We start from the raw sequence: 16,146 nt of genomic DNA on the forward strand, positions 1-16,146 counted from the left end.
TTATATAGAATAGTTATTGGAAATAAAAGATATCACAATCCTAAATGACAAAGAAGATGAGTCATAATTATTTCCCAAGAGACCCTTCCAGTCCCAAATCCTCTTTTCTTTAAGATAATTTTTAATATGTCTCCTTAACACAAAGTTTCCACTTACTCCCTTAACTTATTCCTCGGTAACTTCAGTCCTGATTATTGCAACCGCCTCCTCCTTAGCTCTCCTGATTCTAGTTTCTGCCCTTTTCCAATCTAACCTGTCAAACCCAACTTTCATTATGATGCTTTTCTTGTTGAAAGCACAAAGAACACCTTGTTATGCCTCCTATCTTAGTCTTGCCACTAGACACTCAATAATTTAGATAGTACCTCCCAACCATCCAAATATATTTCCCATTACTTCTTATAACACATTCTCTGTTATGGCTGGGTGTTTCTCTCTTTTGTAATTAGGTTCCCGACTTAGCTTTCACTCACGCTTTTACTCTTCACTGGGAATATCTTGCTCTTCCACAGCTTTTTTCCATATGCCTAATCTTTAAGAAAGAGCCTAACATGTACGTTCTCCACTATGTTTCACATCGACTACCATCCATTGGGTGATTCTTTACTTTCCAAATTCCTAAGAGGAATTAGTGGCTGGTCAGTTTGTCCTTCCTCATTAACTAGGAAAGATACTTTCTGGTGACCACGCCCTCTGGTTCTCTCCTGTTTGCAGGCTCTAAACTGGGATGACATAGAAGAAAATCCTGTTGACTGAAATAATTGGGTGATCGATAGATATATGGTGATTGAAGCTCTTTTCTCCATCTTGGAAATGCACGATTCTCCTTCCCAAATGATTCCAAGTATGAAATATTACCTCTAGAATTGCAGGAATTCGTTTATTCAACAACTGATATATTCAGCAATTGTTATGTACCAGGCATGGGAGATTCAGCAGTAAACAAATTAGTCGGGCACCTCCCCACAAAGAGTTTAAATTCTGGCCGGTGAGTGTGTGGGGGGTTCACAGAGACAATAAACATGATAAATGTTTAAAGCATATAGAATTACAGATGGTGGTAAGTGTTAAGAAAAAAAAGCAGACTGGACATAACGAGTATGGGGATGGTAGTGAGGATGAGAGATTAGAATTTTCAAAAATTATTTTTTATTGTGGTAACAGTGGTTTATAACATTATATAAATTTCAGGTGTACATCATTATATTTTGATTTCTATGTAGACTACATCGTGTTCCCCAGTCAAAGACTGATTACCATCCATCACCACACAGACGTGCCTAATCACCACTTTCGCCCCCCCATCCCCTCTGATAACCACCAATCCATTCTCTGTCTCTATGTGTTTATTTGTCATTGATTTTATTTTCTACTTATGAGTGAGATCATATGGTATTTGACTTTCTCCTTCTGACTTATTTCACTTAGCATAACACCCTCAAGGTCCATCCATGTTGTCACAAATGGCCGGATTTCATCATTTCTTGTGGCTGAGTAGTATTCCATTGTGCATATATGCACCACATCTTGTTTATCCATTCATCCCTTGATGGGCACCTGGGTTGCTTCCAAGTCTTGGCTATTGTGAATAATGCTCTAATGAACATAGGGGTGCATATGTCTGTATACATTTATGTTTTCATGTTCTTTGGATAAATACCCAGTAGTGGAATAGCTGGATCATATGGTAGTCCTATTCTTAACTTTTTGAAGAATCTGCAGACTGTTTTCCATAGTGGCTGCGCCAGTTTGCACTCCCACCAGCAGTGTACAAGTGTTCCCTTCTCTCCACGTCCTCTCCAACACTTGTTGTTTCCTGTCTTGTTAATTACAGCCATTCTGACGGGGTGAGGTGATATCTCATTGTAGTTTTGATTTGGATTTCCCTGACAGTTAGTGATTTTGAACATCTTTTCATGTACCTGTTGCTGTCTGTATATGTTCTTTGGAGAAATGTCTGTTGAGATCTTTTGCCCATTTTTTAATTGGGTTGTTAGTTTTTTTGTTGTTGAGATGTATGAGTTCTTTACCTATTTTGGATATTAACCCCTTATCTAATATATGGTTTGCAAATATCTTCTCCCAATTGTTAGCTTGTCTTTTCATTTTGTTGATGGTTTCCTTTGCTGTGCAGAAGCTTTTTAGTTTGATGTAATCCCATTTGCTTGTTTTTTTCTATTGTTTCCCTTGCCCGGTCAGACATGGTACTTTAAAATATGCTGCTAAGACTGTTGTAGAAGAGTGTAGTGCCTATGTTTTCTTCTAAAATTTTTATGGTTTCAGGTCTTACATTCAAGTCTTTAATCTATTTTGAGTTAATTTTTGTGAATGATAATGATCTACTTTCATTCGTTTGCCTGTGGCTGTCCAGTTCTCCCAACACCATTTATTGAAAAGACTATTCTTTCCTCATTACATATTCTTGGCTCCTTTGTCATAAATTAATTGACCATATATGCATGGGTTTATTTCAGGGCTCTCAAATCTGTTCCATTGATCTGTGTGTCTGTTTTTGTGCCAGTACCATACTGTTTTGCTTACCATAGCTTTTTAGTACATTTTGAAATCGGGGAGTGTGATAGCTCCAGCTTTGTTCTTTGTTCTCAGAATTCTTTTGTCTGCTAGGAGTCTTTTGTTGTTCCATATAAACTTAGGATTCTTTGTTCTGTTTCTGTGAGAAATGTGTTGGAACTTTGATAGGGATTGCATTGAATCTGTAGATTGCTTTAGTAAGTATGGACATTTTAACCATGTTGATGCTTCCAATCTAAGAGCACAGAATATCTTTCCATTTCTTTGTCTTCTTCGATTTCTTTCAACAATGTTTTATAGTTTCAGTGTACAGATCTTTCACCTCTTTGGTTAAATTTATTCCTAGTTATTTTATTCTTTTTGTTGCAGTTGTAAATGGGATTGTATTTTTAATTTCTCTTTCTGCTAATTTGTGGTTAGTGTACAGAAACACAACTGATTTTTGTATGTTGATTTTGTATCCTGCAACTTTACTGTATTCATTTATTATTTCTAAAATTGTTTTGGTGAATTCTTTAGGGTTTTCTATATATAAAATCATGTCATCTGCAAATAATGATAGTTTCACTTCTTTCTTTCCAATTTGGATCCCTTTTAAGTCTTTTTCTTGCCTGATTGCTCTGGCTAGGACTTCCAATACTATGTTAAGTAAGAGTGGTGAAAATAGGCATCCTTGTCTGGTTCCCGTTCTTAGAGGGATAGCTTTCAGTTTTTCTCCATTGAGAATGATGTTAACTGTGGGTTTGTCATATATGGCCTTTATTATTTTGAGATATTTTCCTTCTATATCCATTTTATTTAGAGTTTTTATCATAAATGGATGCTGTATCTTGTCAAATGCTTTCTCTGCATCTATTGAGACGATCATGTGGTTTTTATTCTTCATTTTGTTAATGTGGTGTATCACATTGATTAATTTGTGGATGTTGAACTATCCCTGTGTTCCTGGAATAAATCCTACTTGATCATGATGTATGATTATTTTAATGTATTGCTGTATTTGATTTGCTAGTATTTTGTTGAAGATTTTTGCATCAATGTTCATGAGTGATATTGGCCTGTAATTTTCTTTTTTTGTGTTGTCCTTATCTGGTTTTGGTATCAGGGTAATGTTAACCTCATAGAATAAGTTAGGAAGCTTCCTCTCCTCTTCAATGTTTTGGAAGAGTTTGAGAAGGATAGATATTAATTCTACTTTGAATGCTTGGTAGAATTCTCCAGGGAAGTCGTCTGGTCGTGGACTTTCATTTTTGATTACTGGTTTGATTTCCTTACTGGTGATTGGGCTATTCAAGTTCTCTATTTATTCTTGATTCAGTTTTGGAAGATTGTGTGATTCTAAGAATTTAGTGGTTTCTTCTAGATTATGCAATTTGTTGACATATATCTTTTCATAGTATTCTCTTATATTCTTTTGTATTTCTGAGATGTGTGTTATAATTTCTCCTCTTTCATTTCTGATTTTATTTATTTGAGCCTTCTCTCTTTTTTTCTTGGTGAGTCTAGCTAGAAGTTTGTAAATTTTGCTTGTTTTCAAAGAACCAGCTGTTAGTTTCATTGATTCTTTTTGTATTTTTTTTTTTTTTTAGTCTCTATTTCATTTATTTCTGCTCTGATTTTTATTATTTCCTTCCTTCTGCTGATTTTGGACTTCGCTCTTGTTTTTCCAGTTCTTTTAGGTGCACTGTTAGATTGTTTATTTGGGACTTTTCCTGTTTGTTGAGGTAGCCCTGAATTGCTATAAACTTCCCTCTTACAACCGCTTTTGCTGTATCCCATAGATTTTACCATGTCGTATTCTCATTTTCCTTTGTCTCCAGGTATTTTTTTGATTTCTCTTTTGATTTCTTCCTTGACTATATCATTGTTCAGTAGCATTTTGTTTAATCTCCACATATTTGTGGATTTCTGATTTTCTTACTGTAGTTAAATTCTACTTTCATATTATTGTAGTTTCATATTGTTATAGTCAGAAAAGGTGCATGGTATTATTTTAATCTTCTTAAATTTATTGAGACTTGTTTTGCGGCCTAATATGTGATCTATCCTGGAGAATTCTCCATGAGCATTTGAAAAGGATGTGTATTCTGTGGTTTTTGGATGGAATGTTCTATATATGTCTACTAAGTCCATCTGATCTAATGTGTTGTTTAAGGCCAATGTTTTGTTATTGATCTTCTGTTTGGATGATCTATCCATTGATAGAAGTGGAGTGTCAAAGTCCCCTACTATTACTGTGTTACTGTCTGCTTCTCCTTTGATGTCTGTTAATAATTGCCTTATGTATTTAGGTGCTCCTGTGTTGGGAGCACAGATATTACAAGTGTTATATCCTCTTGTTGGATTGCTCTGTTTGTAATTGTGTAGTGCTTTTCTTTGTCTCTTGTTACAGTTTTTGTTTGAAAGTCTATTTTTTCTGATATAAATATTGCTACCTCAGCTTTCTTTTCTTTGTCATTTGCACGAAGCATCTTTTTCCATCCCTTCGCTTTCAGTTTATGAGTGTCTTTAGGTCTGAAGTGTGTCTTTTGTATGCAGAATATATGGATCTTGGTTTTTTTATCCAATTGGCCACCATACGCCTTTTGATTTGAACATTTAGTCCACTGACATTTAAAGTAGCTATTGATAAGAATGTACTTACTGCTATTTTTTAGATTTTTTTCTAGGTGTTCAGTAGTTCTGCTCTGTTCCTTTCTTCTTCTCTTGCTCACCCCACCCCCTACAGGGCCACACACCCATCAAAACGGTCCTGCCCTGTGTGTATGCCCCAACACACTGAAGCAAACCCAGTCACCCTACTGCAGTGGTCCCACACACTCCATCTGCTCCTCACATACACCCTGCTCCACAGAGGTGGGCTCACTGGGCTGCAGAGGTTCCAGGCACCCTGCTTATGTGGGCCCACGTGTTGCCTGAGGGCTTGATGTTGGATGGGTCGATCCCTAGGGTGGGCTGCCAGTTCTGACTTAGCTGGATTATATCAGTGCTCTAGTGGGTGGGGCAGACTCTGGGCTAACAGGCCAGGAGAAGAATTCCAATAGCATCTGCCAACATCTGTGTCAGCACCCCTGTACTAGGTCACAGTAATGGCGGCTGCCAATGTCTCAGTCCCTGGAGAGGTCTCACCTCTCAGTGAGATGCACCCAGAGCCTATCAGGTGAGTCTTTTTTCACCAAAGGACTGGGCACCTTTCTTTCTTGAGATTTTAGATTGCTTTCTGAAACAGGTGAGTTTGTGTGTGGGCCCTTTAAGAGCAGGCTTTTTTTTCCTTATGTCTGGTGGTTTTTCTAGGGGTATTCCCTGTTGTTAGTAGACAGCACAGCCAGATATTATGACCCTTGTCTTGGTTGTGCTGAGTCCAAAGGATGCTTATGGTAATGCTCCCCTACTCGGCTACCCCACTCATCCAAGGAAGGCTGCAAACCTTAGGATTGCTCCCAGCTGGCTGTGAAGTGCCACAGCTCGCAAAGGTGGCTTTTTTCTCTCCAGAAGGAATTTCTGCCTCTTCCACCTCAGTCAGGGCTGTCCCTTGTTGTGGGGGTTCTTTTTACTCCGTTTTCAGGTCTCTCTCAGGGGTAATTGTTCCAACAGTATTTCTAAATTTGTTGTATCTGTGGGAGGAGGTAGTTCAGAGTTCATCTATGCTGACATCTTGATCAAACTCCCTACAATTTTGTATAATGTGTCCAGGGAAGACCTAACTGAAAAGGCAATTGTTTTGGATAAAGTTCCATGAAAACTGACTTTATTATGAAAAACACACGCAGGAAGTTTACTAGAAAGTGTCCTTTGGAACAATCCATGTAAGTGAGTGAAGGAAGCAATATTGGCAGAAGGAGAAATTGTATTGCAATGCAGTTGTAACAGAGGACTCAGCCAATCCTATGGGGAGCCCCAAAGCTTAGATAGTCTTTCAGATTTATACTGAAATGAAGAACAAAGACTGAATCAGTATACCCCCATTTAAGGACCACAACAGCTGGGGACTGGATGGGGCAGTAACAGAGGCTTCCATCTGATATTCTTTGCTATGCTAACTCTTACTGTACAGCCCAAAAAGTGATATGAGGATTCCGCCAACTGCCACATATATTAATTCCAATTCTACATTCAGGAACTTGAGAAATGACTACTGGCTGGGGCTATGAATCCCCTTGATCCACTGTCACCTTGATATGGTCCAGGATGCCATTTATTACCAAGTTCCCATATGTCTCCACTCTAGCATGAGGGTTGTGATATTACTGCTGGTCCTCGGGTATCAAGATCCACTCAGAGGATGTTTTTAGTGAATCTTCGCACTAAGCATTTGTCATGGTGTTAAAAGTTTCTCCATCATGAGGACCTTTCAGTAATTAAGTTCTGGCTCTGAGAAATAGCTGAGGTCTGGAAATAGGACCGGGGATCATAGCATTTTTCAAGGATGATCACCCTCATCTTCCTAATGAGCACCCTTGACTCTTGTGGTTGTTTAAACTGAGCCATACTCATATTACCTGCTCCTTTTTTGGCTTTAAGATCCTCTCTTCTATTAATTCTTTCCACAGGTCTCTGTGCATCAGAATCTCTGCTGTCACTTTGCCCTTTACTGTCATTACAATATTACAGCTATGTTGATTTTCATAATTAAATGCTGGCACCTGGTCTCTATTATTTTGGGATCTTATTATTCCCATTGCCTTGAGGAAGCCTAGGTATGTAATTGCATTCTCTATCATCAACCTCTACCTATAAAGAATTGCCTCAATAAAGCTGAAATCCCCTTGCTAGTGCCTACCTGATTATTTTAACACATGGAAAGCTATTTGGTGATTTCCTAAAGTCTGATGTTTCCCAATCTGGGATGCCAACTTCTCTGAGCCTTTTGTTGCCTTCCTCGGCCATTTGCCATGTGGCAACACTATATCCAGTTTGCCAAGAGCCATCCTATAAAACATGTAAATACCACCTCCAGGGGTGTTGGCACCCTGTATCATAGGAAAGGCTTTCATAAGCCTCTCCTCTATGCAACTTTATGTTGCACCTTCCTTTGGCCTAGAACTCTCACTCCAATTTTATTTATTTATACTCATGTATGTGTGTGTGTGTGTATGTATGTACATACTCTTCCAGCTCCTGCAAGTACGTGTCAGTTTCTGGAGCTGTTTTGGTACGTGGGCTCTTTCTTGTAACAGATCCAGAACTTCTCTGGCCAGATTATGTCATCAGTAGATTATAGTTATTGACCTGCTCTCCAGGAGCAGTGGGTATAGATCCTCACTAGGTTGAATGTTATCTTACAAGACAAAGGCTCTGCATTGTCTTCAAGAAGGGGCAGGGCCAGCCTTCCAAAGGGGTAAGTGTACCACTTTTGCCCGACCCAGAGGGTCCAAGTGGAATCTAAGGATTCAGGATTTTTTGATGCATCAACCCAGGCATTACTATTCTGACTTTGGGTCCCACTTCTTTCTGATGGTGACCTTGACTTTGATGTAGTAGTTTTGCCAAGGTTAAACATTCAATCTTCCCTAGAACTCTCCTCTCCTTGTAACTAAGTCCTGAACCTGATCATCACTTTTTCTGCTCTCATCTCCACGGCAGGACATGAAAGTCTCTTCTCACACAGCACAGGGAAAAGCTCTGGCTTTCGTACTTTGCGTTAAATTGGTGATTAATCACTCTTGGCCTGCCACCGTCTTTCTCTGTGGAAGTGAGAGCTCCCAGCCACAGTCTTTACAATTTCTAATTTCTGTGACTCAAACACCGAGATTTTGCCCACCTGAACTTTGCCTCTCAGTGATATCCCATCTCCCATCTCAGGTCACTACCAGTGAAAGCTTTAAGAACTAAAGTGCTACTGCAAGCCAGGGGCTATCAGTAATATACCTACTACCTGTAGTGGGATTCTAACCATCCAGCTGGCTAGAAGTTGAAGGTAGAGGGTAGGCATCTAGTTCTAACATCCCATTTTAGAGTCTGCTTCTTAGGACCACTCCTGGGACCAACTCTCTGAGATTAAGTTTCCTGAGAACAGAATCTAAGACGGAGTTTTGCATGAGGAAGTCACATAGTACACATGTAAATATTTATGTTATAGATCAAGCTAGCACAGTTAAAAAAAAATGTTCTTTCCTTTAAAAAAAAAAAGTAAATTCATCATGCAATGAAAAGATATGTTCAGATTCAGTGCACCCTGACTCCTTTTCAATATTGAAGTCTCACAGTGGAAGGATCCTGCTCTCTTCTCTTCCCACTATCAGCTCTGTGCTCTGACATGACAGAACTCCTGCATGGCAAGCTCTGGCCAAGCTCCGTTAACACCCCTACACACAGCTGCTTTTTGTCAATGCCTCTGGACTAGGGTTAACTATACCAGTGCTGGGAACTACTCTCGAGGAGTTAGATTCAGGAAAGAAGCCCATGCAGATCCTGAAGTGGGTTTAAGTGACTTTAGCAGGAAGCCAGGGGGTCCTGGTTTCCGGGATGTGGTCTGAGAGGGGAGCATCGGCTGGTGTTTCTCCCTGGCCTCATGAACTCCTTGCTCCATGGGGGAGGAGCTTAGCCAGTAAAGGGCCAGAGCACGGATTTCTAAGTTGTGGGGCCCAGGGAAGAGTCTGCCCTCGACTGAATCTAGAGGTGGCACAGAATTCTGAAATGTCGATCTTGATAAAAGTAGTTATAAGGCAGCATTAAAAGTGAAAAAGTAAGAAGGAGAGGAATTAGACGTGGCAGTGGACATTGCTGCCAAGAGTCTTTCTTGTAAAGGAAGGGAGAGGCTGGTAGGGTAACTGGTAGGGGAAGTTGATCAAAGAGGATGCTTTTGTATATACTGATGAGAAATATACAGTGGAGAGGAAACATGTACAGTTTGATAAAGTGTAATAGAGAAGGGACTTTACAGTTGCAGTGATGTCCTTGAGTAGGGGAGAAGGAGGGGCATGCAGTGCACAAGTGGACATTTGTCTGTGAGTAGAAGACCAGAAAATGCATCCGTGGTAACAAGAGAGAAGGAAAAGTAAATTGACACAGAAGCAGACAGCTGTTAGGTGTGGTTGTGGAAGCATCTAAAAGTCTCTTGTGATTGCTTCCATTTTCTCAGGGAAATAAGAAGCAAGAGTGAGAACAAGTGTTGGAGATATGATAAGAAAAGAGAAAGAATGAAAGGTTACCTACTTCCTTACCAACTCCTATCTACATAATCATTTATATCGTCATATAACCCCACCCATCCACTCTCCTGAAGACGTCTTAACAGTCACTCAGGTTCTCCAGATCACCAAGTCCTTCTTCCCTCAGGGGTTGAATTCTTTGTGAACTTGGAGATTGCCAACCACTCATCTCTCTGAAGCTTCTCTCTCACAGGGCATTCCCGCTATGGCTATCATCCTTTTCTGCCTTCACATCTTGTCTTCCGTCTTCACTAAACTCTTTCCCTGTGCCTCTTTTCTGAAGCCAGATTCTTTCATGCTTCTGTCTTCTAAACCCCATGCTCCTTCCCCAGGCCATCTCATTTCCTCTTGAGGGTTCACGATGAACCCCAAACGCTTACCTCCACCTAGACCACCCTCAGCTTGTGGTTAGTCCTGTGTCACTTCAAAATTAACGTGAATGGAACCAAACCCACCGTATTTCCTCCTGAGCCCTCCCCATTCCCTGTGCAGCATAATTCTCTCTGTGCCTCACTTGACATCTGAGTCTCCTCTGGCTCTCCCTCTCTTTCTGCACCTAGCATAGGTTCGGTGGCACTCAAAAGTGCTTCCTAGCCCTTCCCTGGTTTTCTGCTTCCATTGCCAACTCCTTTATCCAGGCTCAGGCTTCCCCCACCCTGGTTCTTCTGAAGAATACTACTTCCTCTTTTCTTTCAACTACACTCGTCTTCCATCTGGCATCATAGCAATGGAAGGTTCATCTTCCCAAGGAACAAATGGCAACACCCCTATAACCCGTCCCTCGTTTAAATTAAAAACAAACTTTTAAACCTACACTAGTTGATCTCAATCCACTTTTCTCCTGAATTTTACGTTTCTTTCCTATATTTGTTCTAAATCCTAGTTGAAATGAATCACTATTTTCCACACATTTTGCCAGCCTTCGTGATTTTCATCATTAATCTCTTGCTGCTTTTGTTGCTGCAATGCACTTTCTCAGCTCAAAATATTTATTAATGCCCAATTCAAATGTCACTGCATCTGCTACTTCCAATGCCACCCAAACCTGAAAGCTGTTTATATATTCTCTGAAAAATATAAAATTTTACTGAGACCACTTTTGCAATACTCATTGAACTTACTGCTGTTTATTTAAATTATTTATATATCTGATTTGTTGCCCATACAAATTGATAAGCTATAGGCTTTGGAGACAGAGAAATCTAAAAAAGTACTATATGTTATTTTTGCTATAATCAGCACTGTTCAGTAGAATCTTCTGCAATGAATGGAAATGTTCTGTTTCTGCCCAGTGGAATACAGTGTCCACTAGCTACACATGGCCATTCAGCACTTGAAATGTGGCTAGTACAACCGAGAAAGTACATTTTAAATTTTATTTGATTTTAATTATTTTGAATTTAAATTTAAATAGCTACAAGTAGCTAGTGGCTCTTAGATATTACACGATAGCTGCTTGATGGCAGCAGAAAGGGAAATTAATCTGTTTTAATCACTGTGCATTTTTCTCTCCTTTCATTGTTCTAGCTGAAGAATAATTTCATGTGTCCACTGAAGGATCTTTTCCCTAGGAAATCCTCAAATGATTTGTCTGCCTATTCAACCCTACTTATATCTCCTCTGAAGTTCTGAACTATAGTCATACAAAAGACTGACACCCTTGAAGAATATAAAATACGGTTAGGGCAACAATGCAAGTATACACGAAAAGACAACTGTGGTACAAGAGGTTACACTTAATGTCAAAAGAATTGCATATACACACACACACAAATGAGATTCAAGGAATTCAGGGAGACCTGTGGCTTTTGTATGCTTTTATACATAAAAAAAATTATACGAAGCAATTATGATTTTAGCTATGCTTTGACTTGGGGTAAAATTTCAAATTGATAAAAGAAAAGGGTTTCAGAACACAGTATAGAATACTAAAAAGACATGGAATTTATAGGCAGACATAGCATTTTCTTGGTGGTTGTGTCACCTTGTGCAAATTTCTTAATGTTTAGGGGCTTATTTTCTTTCTTTCGGTGAGGAAGGTCGTCCCTGAGCTAACGTCTGTGCTCATCTTCTTCTATTTTGTACGTGGGATGCCGCCATGGCATGGCTTGATGAGCCGTGTGTGGGTCCTCGCCCAGGATCTGGGTTGAGAACCCCAGGCCACCAAAGCAGAGCACATGAACTTACGCAGACCCCACCTGGTGGGCCCTAGGGACTTATTTTCTTCGCTTGTAAAATGAGAGACTTACAACATTCTTTTGAAGATTAGAAATAATGTCTGTAAAACTCCCAACATGGTGCCTGGAGGATCGTTGGAGTTCAATACAGAGCAGCATGTATGACTTTCCCTGATGAAGGACATGGCATGTCCTGAGAGGCAGGAACCCCCGCAGACACAGGTGAGCTTAAGATGCGGGCTGGTGAGTTACCAGGAACAGATCAGTGTGGCTCAAGGACTCTGTGCGTTTGGGAGCAATAGGAGACACGTTTAGAAAGATAGATTGAGACAAGATTGTGAAGAGCATTGCATTCCAAGGTAAGGAGTTTACTGTATCGAGTGGAAGGAGCCAATAAATATTCTTAAGGAAGGGAGTAGCCAAGGGGAAGTGGCATTTTACAAGCAGAAACCTACCAGCACCATGTTGGCTGGGCTCAGGATCCTGCCTTCACTCTTTTTGTGAATTGAATTATACACCCAATCTCTCTGAGCCTCACTTCGCTCATCTGTGAAATAAAAGTAATGATACCAGTGAATTTTCTCTGTGGTTATAATATGATGGAATAATAAGGCATTTTTTATTCTGAATTGGGATGATAATATAAATGAACAGAATGTGGAAAAAATGACAGCATATTTGAAATAGAAAATAATATGACTAACATTTTATTCATTTAATTTGGGATTAAACCCAGGGACCTCTTGGAGGCCACCTGTAACAGGCATTTGAAAATTCATGACCAATAATCAAGAAAGAGACTATTATTTTACTTTGAAAATGGAGGATATTTTAGAACTATAGGATGAAATCTAGGTCTGTGGTGATACACAATTGTGTGGCTTATGAGCATACCCTTCTCCATCCCTGAGTCCAGACCCTGATGGCATCTTATTTAGACCACGGTAACAAGTTTCCCAGCCAGCCATTCTCACCTCTCCCTTTCATTCTCCACAGTGCTGCTCAGAATATTTTCCAAAGCCCCACTTGAAAATCCCCATAGATTTTGGAGGCTTGTTATTCTCATCTCTCTGTTATATGGCTTCAATATTTCTGTTTAGTCTCATATCTCACCACATTTCTGTAGGTTTGCTGTTCAAGGCAGAATCTCTCAGGACTTTTCAATGTTCCTTAAAAACAAACTCTTTCTTTGATCTCACTGTGCCCTGAAATTATTTCTATGTGATTTTTCTTCATGAATCCCACACATGTCCGGGATATCTTGGTTGTATTCATTTTAAAATCAGAAATATGTGCCATGTAAATTAGAAAATTTCTTCTAGGGAACACAGATCTAGCATTCAGGGGATTGCATTTGTATTATATGTGTTGACTCAAACAATTTGTGTCAGATGCAAAATAACTAAGAATCAGGTTGTCCTTCCTCTTTCTTAGATTTAAAAAATAATGCAAACCCTAACATCTCTCAGTAGTGGACCACTGGAGGAATGTAGAAAGGACTTTATTATCCACCATGACATTTACCTAGACTGGGCGGTCAACATTACTGAATAATCATTGGCTTAATTTTATTTGACCTGAGACCAATTCTTATCTTGATATGAAGTGAGTGAAATCATTATTTTCACCATTCTACCACCATTTTGAGAGTTTTTCTCTTCTATCTCTTGGTACATTCTTCCTTAAAAGCTTAGAGGGCCCCTAGAACTTCCCGTTTTCCAAATGGCACACTTTTCCCAATCTCTCTCAGTAAAAAGAATCTTATAATTCAGACCCATTCTCCCCTCTAAAGATCAAGCTATCAAAGCTGCCTCAGGAAGCAACACAGGGGAATGGAAAGTCAAGCAGATCTCCCTGAGCTTGAGTCTTCTTCTCTAAAAGTCAAGATATTAAAATCAGTCTATTGTCAAAAACAAAGGAACTAACACATGAGAGAATATTAGAACTGTACCTTGCATATGGCGGTTTAAAAAAAATGATATTCTTCCCGGTCTTGCAACAAAAAGAGACGTTCTGACAGCACTCACCTAAGGTAACCAGAGATGACTATATCTCCGCCACAATTCTTTATCCTGTGGGTGGCCTCACGGATGTGTTTACCAGGATTTTCCATGCATATCCTGTTGTGGATGCTGGGTCTAGCCACCCACATCCTCCGCCAGGACTGAAGGACCTACTTCCTGACTTGCAAGAATGTTGCTGCCTCACAGCTGAGCTGTCAGTTCCCTCGAGAAATTTCCCTCAGTCGAAAACATCTACCTCACCCAAGGTCACACATCTCCAACGGGGCTGGACTGCATCCTGTGACTGGTGCCTCAAGTCAGGACCAATCTGAGGGGCTACCCCAGCTTCAGTGCTCCCTGCGAGGTCGGCTGAGATCTTTTTTTTACTGCCTTGCAGCCCAGCCTCTCCCTCGGCCTCATTCTGCTAGTTTTACTTCCCCCACAGAAGTTGATCCTGAGAGCACACCCTATTGAGCTTTCTTTACAAAAGGCTTTTTCACAGTTGGCTTCCCAGGAAATCACATAAAGTAAGATGCCTCATGAGAAAACGGAATGCCCCCCCCCAATCTGCAACACAATCTCCAGCAAACCTGCACTTCACATTGCATTTTTTGTGCCGAGCAGCACCATTTCGATTCGGTCAACCAAGGCGTCTTTGTCACTTGCTCTCACTTCACTCCCACATCCAAGGGAATCACAGTCTCTTCATTTTTTTAATAGGCTTAATTTTTTAGAGCAGTTTTAGGTTTACAGCAAAGTTGAGCAGAATGTATGGAGGTTTCCCATATGCCGCCGTCCCCAAACATGCACAGCCTCCCTCATTATCAACGTGCCCACCGGAGTGGTACATTTGTTACAATTGATGAACCTACACTGACACATCATTGTCACCCAAAGTCATAGTTTGCATTTGGGTTCACTCTTTGTGTTGTACATTCTATGGGTTTGGATAAATGTGTAATGACATATATCCACCATTATAGTATCATATAGAGTAGTTTCATTGACCTAAAAATCCTTTATGTTCTATCTATACATTCTTCCCTCCTCTCAAACCCCTGGCAACCACTGATCTTTTTACTATCTCCACAGTTTTGCCTTTTCTAGAATGTCATGTAGTTTGAATCATACAATACGTAGCCTTCAGATTGGCTTTTTTCACTTACAATATGTGTTTAAGCTTCTTCCATGTTTTATTTATGGCTTGATACCTCATTTCCTTTTAGCCGTGAATAACATCCCATTGTCTGGAAGTCCCACAATTTGCTTTTCTATCACCCACTTTAGCAGTTATAAAGAAAGTTGCTGTAAACATTTATGTGCAGGTTTCTGTGTGGATATAAGTTTTGAACTCCTTTGGATAAATACATATGAGTATGATTGCTGGATTACATGTAAGAGTATGTTTAGTTTTGTAAGAAACTGCCAAAATGTCTTCCAGAATGGCCGTACCAATGAATGAGCTGGAGATCACTTCCTTAAACTTGCTAGGAATTAGGGTGGAATGCCGTGAGGACTTAGAACCATAATAAGAGTGTGGAAAGGATGACACCAAATGGGAGAAACTGAACAGAGTAAATAAAGTGGAGGCACAAATGACAACAGGAACTTTCCAGTTTACGGAGGAGTGGCCTTCCTAAAGCTCATTGACTCCTGAGCACAGCTGACCTTATTACCGTTATCACTGTCCTCACCATCTTCCTTCACCTGACACTCTGAGTGATCGTTGAGAACAGTACACAGGTGACTTTGCCTGGGGTAATAATTATCCCAGGAAAATCACAAGTGGGAAATAAATTAACCAAACATGTTCAACATACATTACTTCTGGAGAAGAAGCGCACACACACACACACACTCTCATTCATTGAAACTGCTGGATGGAGAGCTTGCTTGACTTGGCTACTCAAGTCAACAAGTGGCAATTGGCCTCACCCCAGTCCACAGGGCCCTTCATGACCCAGCTCCTCCTTGACTCCCCAGCCACTCTTCTTGTCACCACAACACCCTACCACCACTCTAGTCATGCAAAGCATCTTACCTCCAGAGACGTGACGTTCTTTTTCTGGACTCCTCAGACTGCACAGTCTGCTCCCTCTGACTTGAATTTCCTTACTGCTCTAAACACTCCAATTTGGGTAGTTCCTTCTAATCTTTCAAGTGTCAGCTTTGAAGTCTCATCCTCTTACAATTAAAAACAAATACTTTCTACTATCCTAGATTGGGCAAGGTTTTCTTCCCTATTGCTCTTGGTTTATCTTGCTAATAGTATTCACCAATACA

General features: G+C 40.1%; 2 protein-coding genes across 2 annotated transcripts in view; one reads left to right on the top strand and one right to left on the bottom strand.

Annotated features, from left to right (window-relative positions):
* GNAT3 (G protein subunit alpha transducin 3) overlaps positions 1 to 14,031 on the bottom strand; it is a 64,884-nt gene extending 50,853 nt beyond the window's left edge. Inside the window, exon 1 of the mRNA XM_070506185.1 lies at positions 13,888 to 14,031. The gene's annotated coding sequence lies outside the window, so the exon portion shown is untranslated. The remainder of the gene's footprint in view (positions 1 to 13,887) is intronic.
* The window catches only part of CD36 (CD36 molecule (CD36 blood group)), a 263,195-nt gene that overhangs the window by 124,145 nt on the left and 122,904 nt on the right, over positions 1 to 16,146 (top strand). The window lies entirely within an intron of this gene.

The sequence above is a fragment of the Equus asinus genome, chromosome 1, assembly GCF_041296235.1.
Source record: "Equus asinus isolate D_3611 breed Donkey chromosome 1, EquAss-T2T_v2, whole genome shotgun sequence".
Lineage (NCBI taxonomy): Eukaryota > Metazoa > Chordata > Mammalia > Perissodactyla > Equidae > Equus > Equus asinus.